The sequence below is a fragment of the Ammospiza nelsoni genome, chromosome 12, assembly GCF_027579445.1.
Source record: "Ammospiza nelsoni isolate bAmmNel1 chromosome 12, bAmmNel1.pri, whole genome shotgun sequence".
NCBI lineage: Eukaryota > Metazoa > Chordata > Aves > Passeriformes > Passerellidae > Ammospiza > Ammospiza nelsoni.
The window spans coordinates 3,151,335-3,164,322 of record NC_080644.1 but is presented as its reverse complement, the minus strand read 5'-3'; positions in this window follow the sequence as shown (position 1 = coordinate 3,164,322).

Here is a 12,988-nt window from a genome sequence, read left to right as displayed (position 1 = left end):
GTTCAAACTCTCGAGCTTGCCAGTTTAGTGAATAAGAATCTTTTGTCCTTGTCCAGTAAATATCTTGATAAGGTGTAGAAAGAGCAGGCATAGAAAGCTAATGCTGCTCCATGTCCACATGTCCCTCTGCTGATAACAGAAAAAGGGCTGGGCTAACACAAGCACATGGTGTTAGGAGTTCCAGTGACATGATCCTCTTCCAAAAGGAAATTCAAGACAGTCACATTCCATTGATTTTAATACATATCTGAGATCTCAATCATACACTGCTTGTAGGCAAGGATTAGAATGCAGAAGTGAGTAACTGTGCTGCTCCCACTGTATCTGAATCATGGAAATATGGAATTTCCAGGGCCAAAATTCAGATAAAGAACTTGTGTTCCATTTAGGAACCCACATAAATGTTCAGTTTTTTAATAGAGTACGTCAGTAAATGCTGGCTTTATCAGATAACATGAAGCATTTTTGGAAATTTGGCTCTCCCACAGGTCTCTGAAAGGGAACTGATCCCTTTTGAAAGATGTGTACACAGACATTCCTCAGGAAAAGCCTTTGGCCCACGTGACTGATCAAATGTATACTATAACACCAAGGTTTGATTTTTGTTTGAAGCCTTGAGAAGGGATCTGCTCCCTCCACCCCTTGCTGCCCATGCCGGGGCACTGAGCCCCACACTGTGCTGTTCCCAAAATCCCAGCTCAGGAGGGAGCTCCGTGGTGTGGGAGGGTCCCTGGAGCAGGGACATTTGGGCTGGATGGCAGCTCCCTTACCCTGTCAGAGCTGCTGCATCGGCCTTTGGGGTCTTTGACTCAGCTCTGAGGGCTTCAACTCTCTCCGTGAACTGGCAGTTTACAAAAGGCTTTGTAAATATCGAATCTTTCCTGAGACATATCCATCTTTGATATCCAAGCAGCCTGAGTCCTCATCTATTTTTTCAGCCCTCTGTCTCTTTATTATGTCTACTCGTATTTGCTAGTCGTAGGATTGTTTTCTTCCCCTTTTTGCATCTCTTTTGGCTCACCAAACATCTTTCAGCAGAATCACAGTGTTTGTGCCTGTTTTGCACTCAGCAACTCCTATTTGCACTCAGAATCTCATAGCCAGAAAGCTTCCTCTCTCCCATCCTTCTTCCTATATGTTTTTTCCATCCTCTCTGGTGAGAGTATCCCTTTGTTTTGCTGATTTCAATGGATGTACAGGTAGTGCCACAGAATTTATCAAAGTATTTCATGTGAAGTTTAAAAACAGGGCAGGCATAGTAAAAGCTGATGGGTATAAGCTGGATCTTACATGGTTTGCAGGTGTATTGTTCAGGCAAACCCACAAACCAGAAATACAGCCAAGCTTCCTAGAACTTTGTATTGGTTAAAAGGTGCTTCAAATTCTTCATGTTATGATGTAGGCTGTTGGGGTTTAATTTTTTTTTTCCAGAGTTCTTATTTTCAGATCTTAATCCTCCCTTCATGAAAGCACAAGGCTTGGCTCTTAGTTCCATATGTCTTTATAAGCCCACACCCTGAACACAAAATAGTGTTGAAGATCACTCCCTTGTCTTATCCTGCCAAATACAAACTTTAAAGAGGTTTGGGATGTGGATGTTCTTTTGTCCTGCTCAGCAGACCCCTGACTGGGATAATATCCTTAGGGTTATGAAGTATTATTGAAAGGAAGCACAAGAACACTGTGCTCTAGTTCTGCATGTGGCTTTAATTATAGATTCTCCTGAATCCTTTTCATACCTGCTCCTAATTTTTTTTCTTGAAATTTCTTCCACTCTGTAATGATTCTCTTTAAATGAGTTTTAAAAATGCTATATAGGAACTAACTATACAAAATTAAGGAATCCTGATATTGCCTTTCATCTTCTTGTTTCTAATTCAGCCTGACAAGCTGTGCAGGATAGCTTGAAGAACTGGGGCCTCTTCCTCATGAATGCACCTATAAATTAAAAGCAAAGGAGTTTGAGCTGTTTTTCATTATCTTACATCCAATGGCTGAATTTACACACCAAACAAAACTGTATCATCATCTTACAAACTAATGTTTGGGGAAAACATGTGTTTGAGAATTATTTTTTTTTGGTGCTCAGTAATACCAGCACTTGATTTCTTTTAGATAAATATTTATACAAGCATGCACTGTAAACCAAGAAAGACCAGGGTCTGAGGCCCTTCAGCAAAGAATCTCTCATTTTCTGTGATGATTTTTTTTTTCCTGAGCTGTTTTATAAGTATTAACCACTGAGGGAGTTAAGAACCTAAAAAGAAAATATTTTTGAATAGTGGAAGGAGATCAGTTTCCTTTCCTTAGACATGATGTTACTCAGTGCAAACTACAGCCTTAAGTAAAAACAAAGTGTGCATTGAGAAATTCACCGTGGAACAGCTGCATTTCTGAGATGTTGTAGGCAGGGAAAGTTTCACCCCTGGACTCCCTTCAGGTGTTTCAGAAGTTTCTGGTGCCCTGGTGCTAAAAGGATATTAGAAAAATTCTGCTTAAAAATTGGCTGCCAGAAAAGTCTTACTTTTAGAAAAACATACCTTCTCCACACCCCCTTACATTTGTAAGTACTCTTTAGAAATCAAGGAATGGATCTGAAGATGAGGGAGGAACTCTGCTGTCCTAGAAACTGGCCTGTGTCAGGAAGAAATCACTGTGTCTGATTTGGTTTTATACCTTTTAATGATGGGACTCCATTAAGGGACCAATTCATAATCCAGTGACAATTACTGCTATATTCCAATCTACATTTTCCCAAACAACACACGTGCCTTCAGTACCTGCTTTTACAGGGATTTATTGTGTTTGGTGCAGGGGCCAGATATTCCAGGACAAAGAGGAGTAGTTTCAAAAGTCAGAAGTTATGCCTCCAGCTGAAACTGGAGTGGATTACACAGCAAACTGGTATTTCAATGTCAGTTTTGGACAAGATAACTTGTCCAAAGTGATACAGGAAACTGAGGTTAGAAACTAAGGAATAGTTTATTTGGCTTTAATGCTGTTGCACTAGATTTTATCAACCCCCCTAAATCTAACATTACAGTTCCTCACCTGGCTATTTCAGCATTATTGAGGAGCTTATTCTTAGTCCTGTTTCTGAAACTGAACTTGTTTGCAGAGATAAAATGACTTGCTAAATAAAGCACATTCAGAAGAAGTATCCCCACCCAATTCAAGTGTAGTGCAGGAAAAATAAAGTGAAGTTCTAAAAACTTATTTTGTACTCATAAAGGAATTTTCACTTGATACAAAGTCATTGCACAGTCCTGTGGCAGACTGAGAGAAATGAGTACATGCAAAATGGCCTAAAACATCCACTGTGAAACTGTTAAACTAAGGGAATTGTGTAAAATTTGGTTGTTGTACTTGGCTGGCTTTGCATGTACTTTTTTCAGTTTTGATTTGGGTTGTGGTTTTGACTCTGTTTAGAACTGGGCCAGAACCACAGCTGTGGATCCAAATACCCACAAATCCTGGCCCAGATCTAAATTATTCATGTTGAGTTCATTTCTGATTCAAAAGAACCCCCAAATTGTGGGCAAAATTCTATCAAAACCACTAAACTCCCCTGGCTGTAGTGCCAAGCCACAGCTTAGCCCAGGTTTGTTTGAAAATGACTAAAAACTGGTCACAGATTCTGTTGAACATGATCCAAAATTGAATCATAGTATTTAGAAACTTCAGCAAACTGAGGCAGAACTCAGTGGTTGCAATAAAACCAAAATTGAGAGAGTATCCTGAGGTCTTAATTTCTTTTTGTGGACATTTCTTGCAGTTCAGCAGACCCATCCTGAGAACTGCACTGGTTCAGGGGAACTGGTAGTTCAGAGAACTTGTGTGCTTGAGAGTAGTTCTTAAAGAGCTGAAAGCAATGATGGAAATGTATCAGTTTCTTCTCTTACGCTTTTTCCATTTTTAGTAGAGTTGCTCTTGTTCTGTTCTGCCTTCTGCACAATTAAAATAAAAGCCTTTGAAGTGTCTGAATTTGCATATTTTATTTTTTTCCAGAGACTTTGTCACAGCCTCTTATGGAAGTGATGGCATTAAATTGGAGCAGCACAATGAATTCCAGGAAGCGAGTAATCTTCATTAAGCTTGTTTATTTGCAGGAGCTCCATTAAATTAAGAATGCTTATCAGGCTATGTCTGCACTGATGAAACCAGTTTGCTGTTTGCCTTGAGGGATTGGTTCCCTACCTGCCACCTCAGGTCCTGGATTTTAATCACGTCCTTGGCAAACCCAGTAGATCATTAGTTCAAAACTGGCATTTAACCTATAGTACAAGATCAGTCTTTATAGTAACTTTTACTTATTCTCCATTTTAAAGATTAAGAAATAGGGCTACAATACAATGCATAACTTAAAACAGGTGAAGGGAAACTTGGTTTTAAGATGTTTCTGTTGTGGTAAGGGCAGGTGTAGTTTTGGACTGATCCAGTCTGAGGTGTGAGTGCTGGCACGTTCTCTTAAAATCAGAAGCAAAAGAGAGAGATGAATTGATTCTGAATTGAACAAATGGCAGAATTCCAGTCTAATACCTTGAAAAGAAACTCATAAAACATGAAATAAAATTTAATTTCCCCCATCTGTATTTAATGATGACTGTAAGTCTGTGGTGAGGTTCTTCTCCAGATTATTTAAGTAGAAATTTATACTTTTTTGAAATACCAATGAAAATAATTTTGATGCATTTGAATTCTTATGCACTGCAACATAAATATTTGGAAATGTTCACCCCTCTGAAAGGGTAATTGTTGGATACGTAGTGAGTTGGATACATTATCAGCCACAGATAGGATGCCTCCAATAAAAGGGCACCCCATAAAGGCATTTGTTTTCACATAATTAACCCAATGGCATTTGGTTCCAGCAAAGCCATTCTGCTACATAATGACAAGAAAAATGAGATATTAGTGAAGGTCTGGGAAGAGATGAGTACACATCTGCTTGTATTTGCTTTCCTGGCATGACCCATCAGGTTGCTCTTTAGAACTAAAATTAAAAATGTAGAGAATGAAAGATTTTAATGAAAAAAAACCACAACCAAATCCTCATCTCTTCTCCTAATTGAAAATGTAAAGAGACATAATGGAGAGAAGCTGAACTTGTAAATGCTTTGGGTTTGTATTTCTGTTGCAGGAGCTCTGTGTTGCTCTTGTGTGTATGTATCAATTATAAATATATATCTGCTTTTGCAGTGACAGACTATTTTAAGGTGGCTCAAACAGTTATTGGTACCAAACTGCTTGATAATGAATGTCTGGGAAACTGTGATGACAGATCAAAGGATCAGCATTTTAGGTTTCCATTCCTGGTGTATCTAGTTTAGATTGACTGTAAATAAAGTTCTAGTCAAGTTCCAAATGAGCAAGGCAGGGTCTTACAGGGTAGGGTAGCATTATCTTGGGAATCCTGCTGAAACATCCTTCTGGAGGGGGCTGATCTGTGAGAATTGTGGAGAGATTTGTAAGCTTTGCTTTTTAGTGAAGATTGCCTAAAGCAATATTAATTGAATATGCATCTTTCTGATAAACATACTGTACTTCTGAAACTGTTGTCATCAACATGACAACAAATGAGTGTGGAAAAATCAAATCCTGGAGCAAAAGGCAGATTTGCCGATGAGAAACTCCACTGGGAAGTCTGGAGCTTGCCATCCCATTTGTAAACAACTGCATCCATGTGGACTCTGTTTGTGTGCAGGGGTGGTTGGGCTCTGCCTTTGTGCCACAGTGAAAGAGGGAAGAAGATGAAAAGCGATGGCAACAAAATGAATATGCAAAAATGGAGGAATCTGCTCCAGGGACAGGAGCTGTGGGTTGGGGTTTAATGCTGTGGATTAGTCTGTTACAGTTCATTTCCTCTTTAGGATGTTTGTTCCAGTTGCTTTTCTCATCTGTGTGGTCTTCACTCAGCAGAGCTTGTGTCATCCTTTTCATCTGGTTGTAAATAAGTTTTTTGGCTATGTATACCTTTGCTGCAGGGACCTTGAATGATATTTCTTCAGGGCTTCTAAACTACATGAAATGCAGAACTGAGAAGAAAGCCCTTTAAAAGGTTTAGGTTTCATTTAAATTTACAGGGACTTGGTTGCACTGGTCTTCTGTGTAATCTAGAAAATCTATAATAATTTGGAAATAGGAATAGAAAAATCTAAGCCTTTACACTGCACTTGAATGAGGTCTGTACTTACTAATGCCATAACTAGAGTGAATTTGAAAGATCTACTTTTCCCTGTTCCTTCTGCCTTTGTACAGATGTGTATGCTGTAAAAGTTATTTATAGGATTCATTTAAATTCCACATTTTTCCCAGTACATTTTCCACCTTCTTTTTCACAGTACTTACTTGTAAAATCAATAGTCTCAAACAGCTTTACTTTTAAAACTCCCCCTACTTTCCTTTAAAGCTTAGAGGCTCTATGTGTTTCCATGGAGCCACTTCTAAGCAGATAGAAACAAACTCGGGCGCAAAAGTTCATTTTGAAGGAAAGCCAGTGCTGGTTTATACTATGAAGAGCCTAATCATGCTTGACTTGTGCAGGTGGAGAGTTTAAAATGAGATTGTCAATATTCAAAACATTTGCATGTTTGTGTTGCAAATAGATGGTTCTACACCATAACTGGGTAAATACCCTGGGAAAAGGACTTCATGGTCTGCACAGATTTGTTTTTAATACCTCTCTCCTTTTATAAGGTGTTTCACAGCATCCAAATATCAGAATTATTGTTACTTTGGCCTATAAGGAAAAAGTGCCTAAAGCTGAAAAAATGAGGTAACATCAGAGCATTCATTAGGATTGCATCAATATTAATTAAGAAGAATAAATGGTGTTTGGAGGTTTCTGTACCGAGAGGTTTATTCTAAATACAGTGGTCAAGATCCTTTAGTGCTGTTCCTCTGGTGAGCAACAGTAGAACTGACTTTGTTTACACTTAAGGTTTGGCCTCTTCTGTTCAGCAATTCTCACATAATAACAAAACAGTAACAAAGCTGAATTTGATTCATAACAGAATCAAGATTTCTCTTGACTTCAGATTTACCAAAACAGTGGCTTGACTGTTGCCTCAGTTCACTACAGGTACATGTGCTATATTCACAGTTTTTTCCTCAGTGTGGGTTTGATTTCAACAATTCTGAAATTCAGAACTTGTCAAGCCCCTTTGTTATGAACTTAATCTTTCACAGAAGGATCTCCTGGATTATAGCTGAGATCTTGACTTTGTCTTCAAAATACTTTTTATTTCTCAGTTTCCTTTACCAATGCCCCTACCAAGAAAAGGAAGCAAATAGTGGATTTTTTACAACTGCTTATAGCATAACATAGGGAAAACTTCAAAGTGCAGAGAAGTGATTACGCTTGGTCTTTTTTTCTTTTTTATCCTCTTTTTTTCCTTCCCCCCCCATTTCAAATTGTATTTGTATTTGCCTCTGATTCTCATGTTACTTTCTTCTTCAAGCTGCCAAAAGTCTTCAAGTGTGGTGCTGGAGATTAAATGGCAAATTTCTGGCAAACATCACAGAGCTTTGTTTTCAATGAAGAAGCAAATCTAGCCTCTGATTAACAGGAGAATCACTTTTCTTGCACTATCATTTATGCTCATAGTTCTTGGATTTGTTGTCATTTGCACATGGAAACATAACATTTGCATATGCTAATAGTACATTAGAGTGTCTTGTGCTTTGAAAACAGTACACAAGGTACAATACCCACAGTGGTCCAAAGAACAAACACATAGAATCAAACCAGTAGCTGGTGAAGAGAAGAATGAGGGGATAATTATGGCAAATGTGCAAATACTCTCACAGAATCAAAAACATTATTTTAGATATCTGTTTTCAGTGTGGTCAGTCATAAAATCCTCATCTCCTGTTCCATGGGACCCAGTCCATCCCTCACGTAGTTTTATCTGGGAGAGGAGAGAGCTGACACTGAACTGATGGCCTGGCTTAGCATCAAAGTATTGTACAAAAGCCCTGCTGATTATGCTGATTCAAAGAATTAATTATTTTACATTTGCTAAAATCAAAGCAAGTTATGACATTAATGAGAACAGGAAAGAGGAGAGCAGAGGATAGTAGGAGCAGTGGATACGAGCACTGATATTGGCTGCCCCACACCACAGGAGCTGCTCCCTAAGCTCTCTTAGCAGTGTGCAGGCTGTGCATAGAATGTCTTTGTGAAGGAGGCTTTGATCTGCTGAATGAACCTGGCCTGTTTGCTGTGTTTTAGGCAGACAGTGGAAGCACAAGACGTGAGACATCAGAGACAGATGATAGGAAATGGACTCTCAGGGCAGAAAGACTAGGGAGAGCACAGATATGCCTAAATGAAAATCTGAGCTCCATATGTCTTTCCATTAAGTAATATTGCAGGTCAGGATCATCTTTTACCTCTTAGAGGGTTAAAACAAATGCCCCTACTTGCTTCCCCCCTTCTCTGCCCTGAAGACCTGGAGACGAAGGCTGAGAATTGTGGAGAGAAATTCATGTGGAACACAGTCCCAGAGTCTGGGAGGATCTTGAGTACACTGCTCTCTGGGCAGTTCAGCTTGAATTTACATGGGCAGATGATGGTAGGACAGGAGATAACTGTTTTAAACTAAAATAGGGGAGATTTAGATTAGATGTTAGGATGAAATTCTTTACTCAGAAGGTGGTGAGACATTGGCACAGGGTGCCCAGAGAAGCTGTGGCTGCCCCATCCCTGGAAGTGCCCAAGGCCAGGTTGGATGGGGCTTGAAGTGGAAGGTGTTCCTGCCCTTGGCAGGGGGTGGGATGAGATGAGGTTTATGGTCCTTTTGCAGCCCAAACCATTCCATGATTCTGTGAATTATTCTACAAGGAAGAGGCCAGGTATGGATCAGAGTGACCACAGTCACAGATTCATGGTCATGTTAAAGTCGTCTTTGCAGCTTCAGGCTCTACTCAATAAACACCCCCAAGCAGATTTCCTACAGCTGTGGTTACAGAAAGGCAGCAGTCTGGGTACATCCCTTTGGTTCCCTCAGTCTCAATGAGCCTGGAAAAGTCCTCAGACTGCCTTTTTTGTGTGTACCACACCACAGGACACGAACCCTGCACCACCAGCCTGAGCCACTGAAGATCAATAGTGAAAGAGCAAAAGCCACAAACTGATGTGCCTCAGGAAGGCACCGAGGAGATGAAGGGCATTGCCAATGTGAATGAGATCTACATGAAAGAGCCTCATCATTGCACTGCTTTCATGGATTAAAGGAACAATTGAGCAGAAGAATGAGAAGGCGGTGCCAAGAGGAAGAGAAAATATGGAGGAGGGAAGCAAGGTTTCTCTGGTTAAACCATTCCAGTCACGTTCCTGGCACACAGGCAGAAAAGCACAGCTGCTTTACATCTGCTGAGAGCACTGGAACTGAACAGGCACCAACATAAGTATTCTCAGCCTGTTCAGATGAGGTTTTTGTTTGCTCTGGTGTGGATACAATACTTTTTGTAATTAGTAAGATGGAAAACTATTTTCTAATGCCGCTGCAATAACTGATTTGGCTTATAAATGTTTTCTCTCAAAGGACAGGCCTGTAGGGACTTACAAAAGGCTAATTTTGTCACTTGAGTGTCAGACCTGGTGCCCACCCTGAGAGACACAATAACCACTGAATTACACAATTTAAATGTTGCATGCTTGTATCAATGAAAAACTCTGATAATTTTCTTTCATGTCGCATCTTGATTATATTTCACATAGTAAATCTCCCCAAGTATTTTAGGGCTTTGTGCCTGAAGTGAGGCCCACATCCCTGGATATCACTGTAATAGAAAGATAACAATAACATTACAATTTTTCTTTACCTAATTTATAGTCTTTGGAGCATATTTTGAGTATGGCTCTGAAGTCTGCTAAAACCCTCAGCTGACATGAGGGAAGTTCATATAAATGCAACATGAAGAAATCTTAAATCCTAGCTCAGCATCTCTGTTTGATCCTCTCCACTACCCAGCAACAGCCAGGAGGTAACAGGAACTAATAAACATATAAAATGATGTGATTGATTTAAATTAACCCATTCATTGACACTACTGCTAGAGGGATCATGTATTTCAAACTCCAGCTCATTCTTTGTGTGCAAATGAAGCTTCAGTTAGTATTGATAAGTATTTTGCCTGCATGAGTTATGAGAATGAAGACTTTAAAGATGAGGAGAATATCAAATCAAAGAGTGACTATGTGATACAAATTAAAGCCTGACAAAGATGTGAGGAGTTTGAATCTGGAATTCTGAACTCACTGCTATCAGCAAGAACAGCTTTGGGTCTTCTATCCTTGGCTGCTTCTATTATTCAGTAGGGTTTTTTAGCTTCATATTAGCTGATGGTACACCTATGTGGGTGACAGGAGCTGCAGCTGTGCTAATTATGGCAGAGAACAGCAGTGCATTCTTCAGCCCAGCTCCACACTGGGACTGTTTGGATGTCCCATGGCTGTCTGCATCTCACACAAGCACTGGCAATGCCTGAGTCTTTCAGACAAGCATATGAAAGAAATTGGCGTTTCCCAATGGCCTTATGAATATTTAAAGGTGAAAGAACATCTTGCTAAAGTTACCTGGTGTTTACTTCCATGTTTTGGGGCTCTGTGTGTGTGTCTAGGTGCAGTAAATGTGCAGGTAGAACTGCAGAACAGAAAGTTCAGATCTGTGGAGCAGCTTTCTATGTTTGTTGTAGCTTTAACTGTATCTCAGCCATATGCCTTGTGCAGCATGTTGAGCAAACACCTTTTTTTATAATTCTTATATCTCAGGGGAAACACTGACAGGGCCATGGCAAACTGCTCATTCAACTAAGTGTTGGTGAAGAGGCTGCTGAGGATCAGGCTTTTGGAAAAGATTCAATGCCACTGTCTAGACAGAGGCAAGAAACAAGGGCTGCCTTTCCCCTCATCCCCTTGAAGCCTCATCACAGAGCCATGCAAGCCTGCTAATTAAACTGGAGTTTTGCACTTCACCCTTAGGAATTTCTATCTTAAAAAAAAGTAGGTCATTTGATTGACATGTATTCTTCAGCATCCTAATCTCCAGTGAGGAAATGATGAAAAATGAGCTGTGCTGAATGCACACAAAACTGAGGCTACACAGAAACTGAATGCTGGATTACATAAAAGGCTGAATAAGCCACCAATCCCACATTAGGAGGAACAGAAATAAGGAGGAATAGTGCAGAAAGCCACACTTTTCTGTGGTTAACAGACGCTGCTGTTATTTGCTGGATAACTTCCATTCAGTCTGATGGAACACCAGATTTCAAGTGGTGGGTGTGTTTCAGTGGTGGTCTCTGACACTGGGTCCAGGCAAGAAATGAAGAAAACAAGGCCAAGACTGGGGCACAGAAAGGTCTTGGTTGGGAAATGGAGCTCAGCATTGGAAGAGAAAAGCATTGGAAGAGTCACCGTCTCCTAGTGTAGAAAAAGGAACAAAATGACTTGGCCAGGGACTACTTTACACACAAAACTTCTGCTTGTGAACTCTCAACTCTCTCTGCTTGCACCCCAACATGTTCTGAAGAGCAGCATTAGTTTTTCCTTTAACTTTTGGGAGCCCTGTTCCAGCAATCAGTCTGCCCAGGTCACTCTATGGATATGTAGTGCCCAGCATGTTCAGAAGTTTCTGTTGCTTTGAGATGCCTCCATTTGTGAATGCTCATTTTCCCACAGCGCATCCAGGCCTGGTTTTCAGAAAATTGAAGCTGAGCATTTGTGAAAAGAAGGGACCCTCGAGTCACCCCAGACTGTATACTCAAATATAAACTGTGACTCACTTAAAAATGTAATTCAGTATTTTTATAGGAGGCTTTTTTAAAAAATCTAACAATATTTGTATTATTAAACTTATACCAAATGTGTATTTGGAAGTATTTCTCACTGATTAGTATAGAGACATCTTGGGTCTCACTGTAAATTCATGAGCGTCTGTTTTTCATTGTAGTGAGAAAGCTGTGAGAAAGCATCCAAGGCAGACTATTCACCAGTAAGAATTAAGCATCTATGGTGAGGTGGAATACAGGGTTCTCTGTTTCCTCTTGAATGATTCCATGCCTGAAGGTTTAATATCTAACAGATCTTTTCCTTCTTTTAATGCCAAAATACGAAATTACTTGCAAGGTAGATTTTGTTCCAGAAATTTGTTTCTAGTGTTGGTTTCTAAGGTGGTATAATAAGGTGCTGCAATAGCTTGTGGCCTGTTTGGGGTTATTTTTAAAGTTACTAAATAGGGTTGAAAAAAGGAAACAGGACACAACAGAAATGCCTCTTTCCTCTGCATTTTCTGCTGCTTCTTCACCTTTCCTTGGATAATTTTGTCCTCATCAGTGTACATAGTGTAAATTCAAAATATTATGAGGAAGAGTTATAAAATTATTTGTATTAGCAAATGAGCTGTGTGTCTTTTGGGAACATATAAGTCCTGGGTTTCAGCCTATACTAATGCTGGGTTTAGAACAAATGCTCCCTGGCTCCAAACAAACCTAAAGGCTGTGTGTGTCCATGAGCACTGGTTCTCTATGACCTTCCTTTACTCTTCAGTAGACCTTGTCTAATATTTCCCTTCTCTCCCAGAAAAATGCTTCTTTGGAAGATTTAGTCAGATGATGTTTGAGATCCTTGAGGAAAGGTCGTCACTGCAAGGAGCTGAGCTCTGGTGCCATGACTTCAAAATTAAAATAAAAGGCTAAAAGGTGTAACTATGGCGCAGCTAAAAATAGAGACTGAAATTCCTCTTCATTCTCAAGCCATATAAGGATCTGTGCATAGCTATGTCAGGCAGGATCCTCATGCAAAAAGAGATGAAGTTTTGGCTGATTTACCATGGGAAGCATCATGTTCATATGTTTCCTTTGTAGAGCTAAATCATAACTCTGAAGTTGTCAGAAGGCCGCTCTTTAAATTAGAGTAATTTATTGCTGTATGTGCCCAAGAACAGCTACAAATGTAAACACAGGCATTCCCTTGGCTAAATCC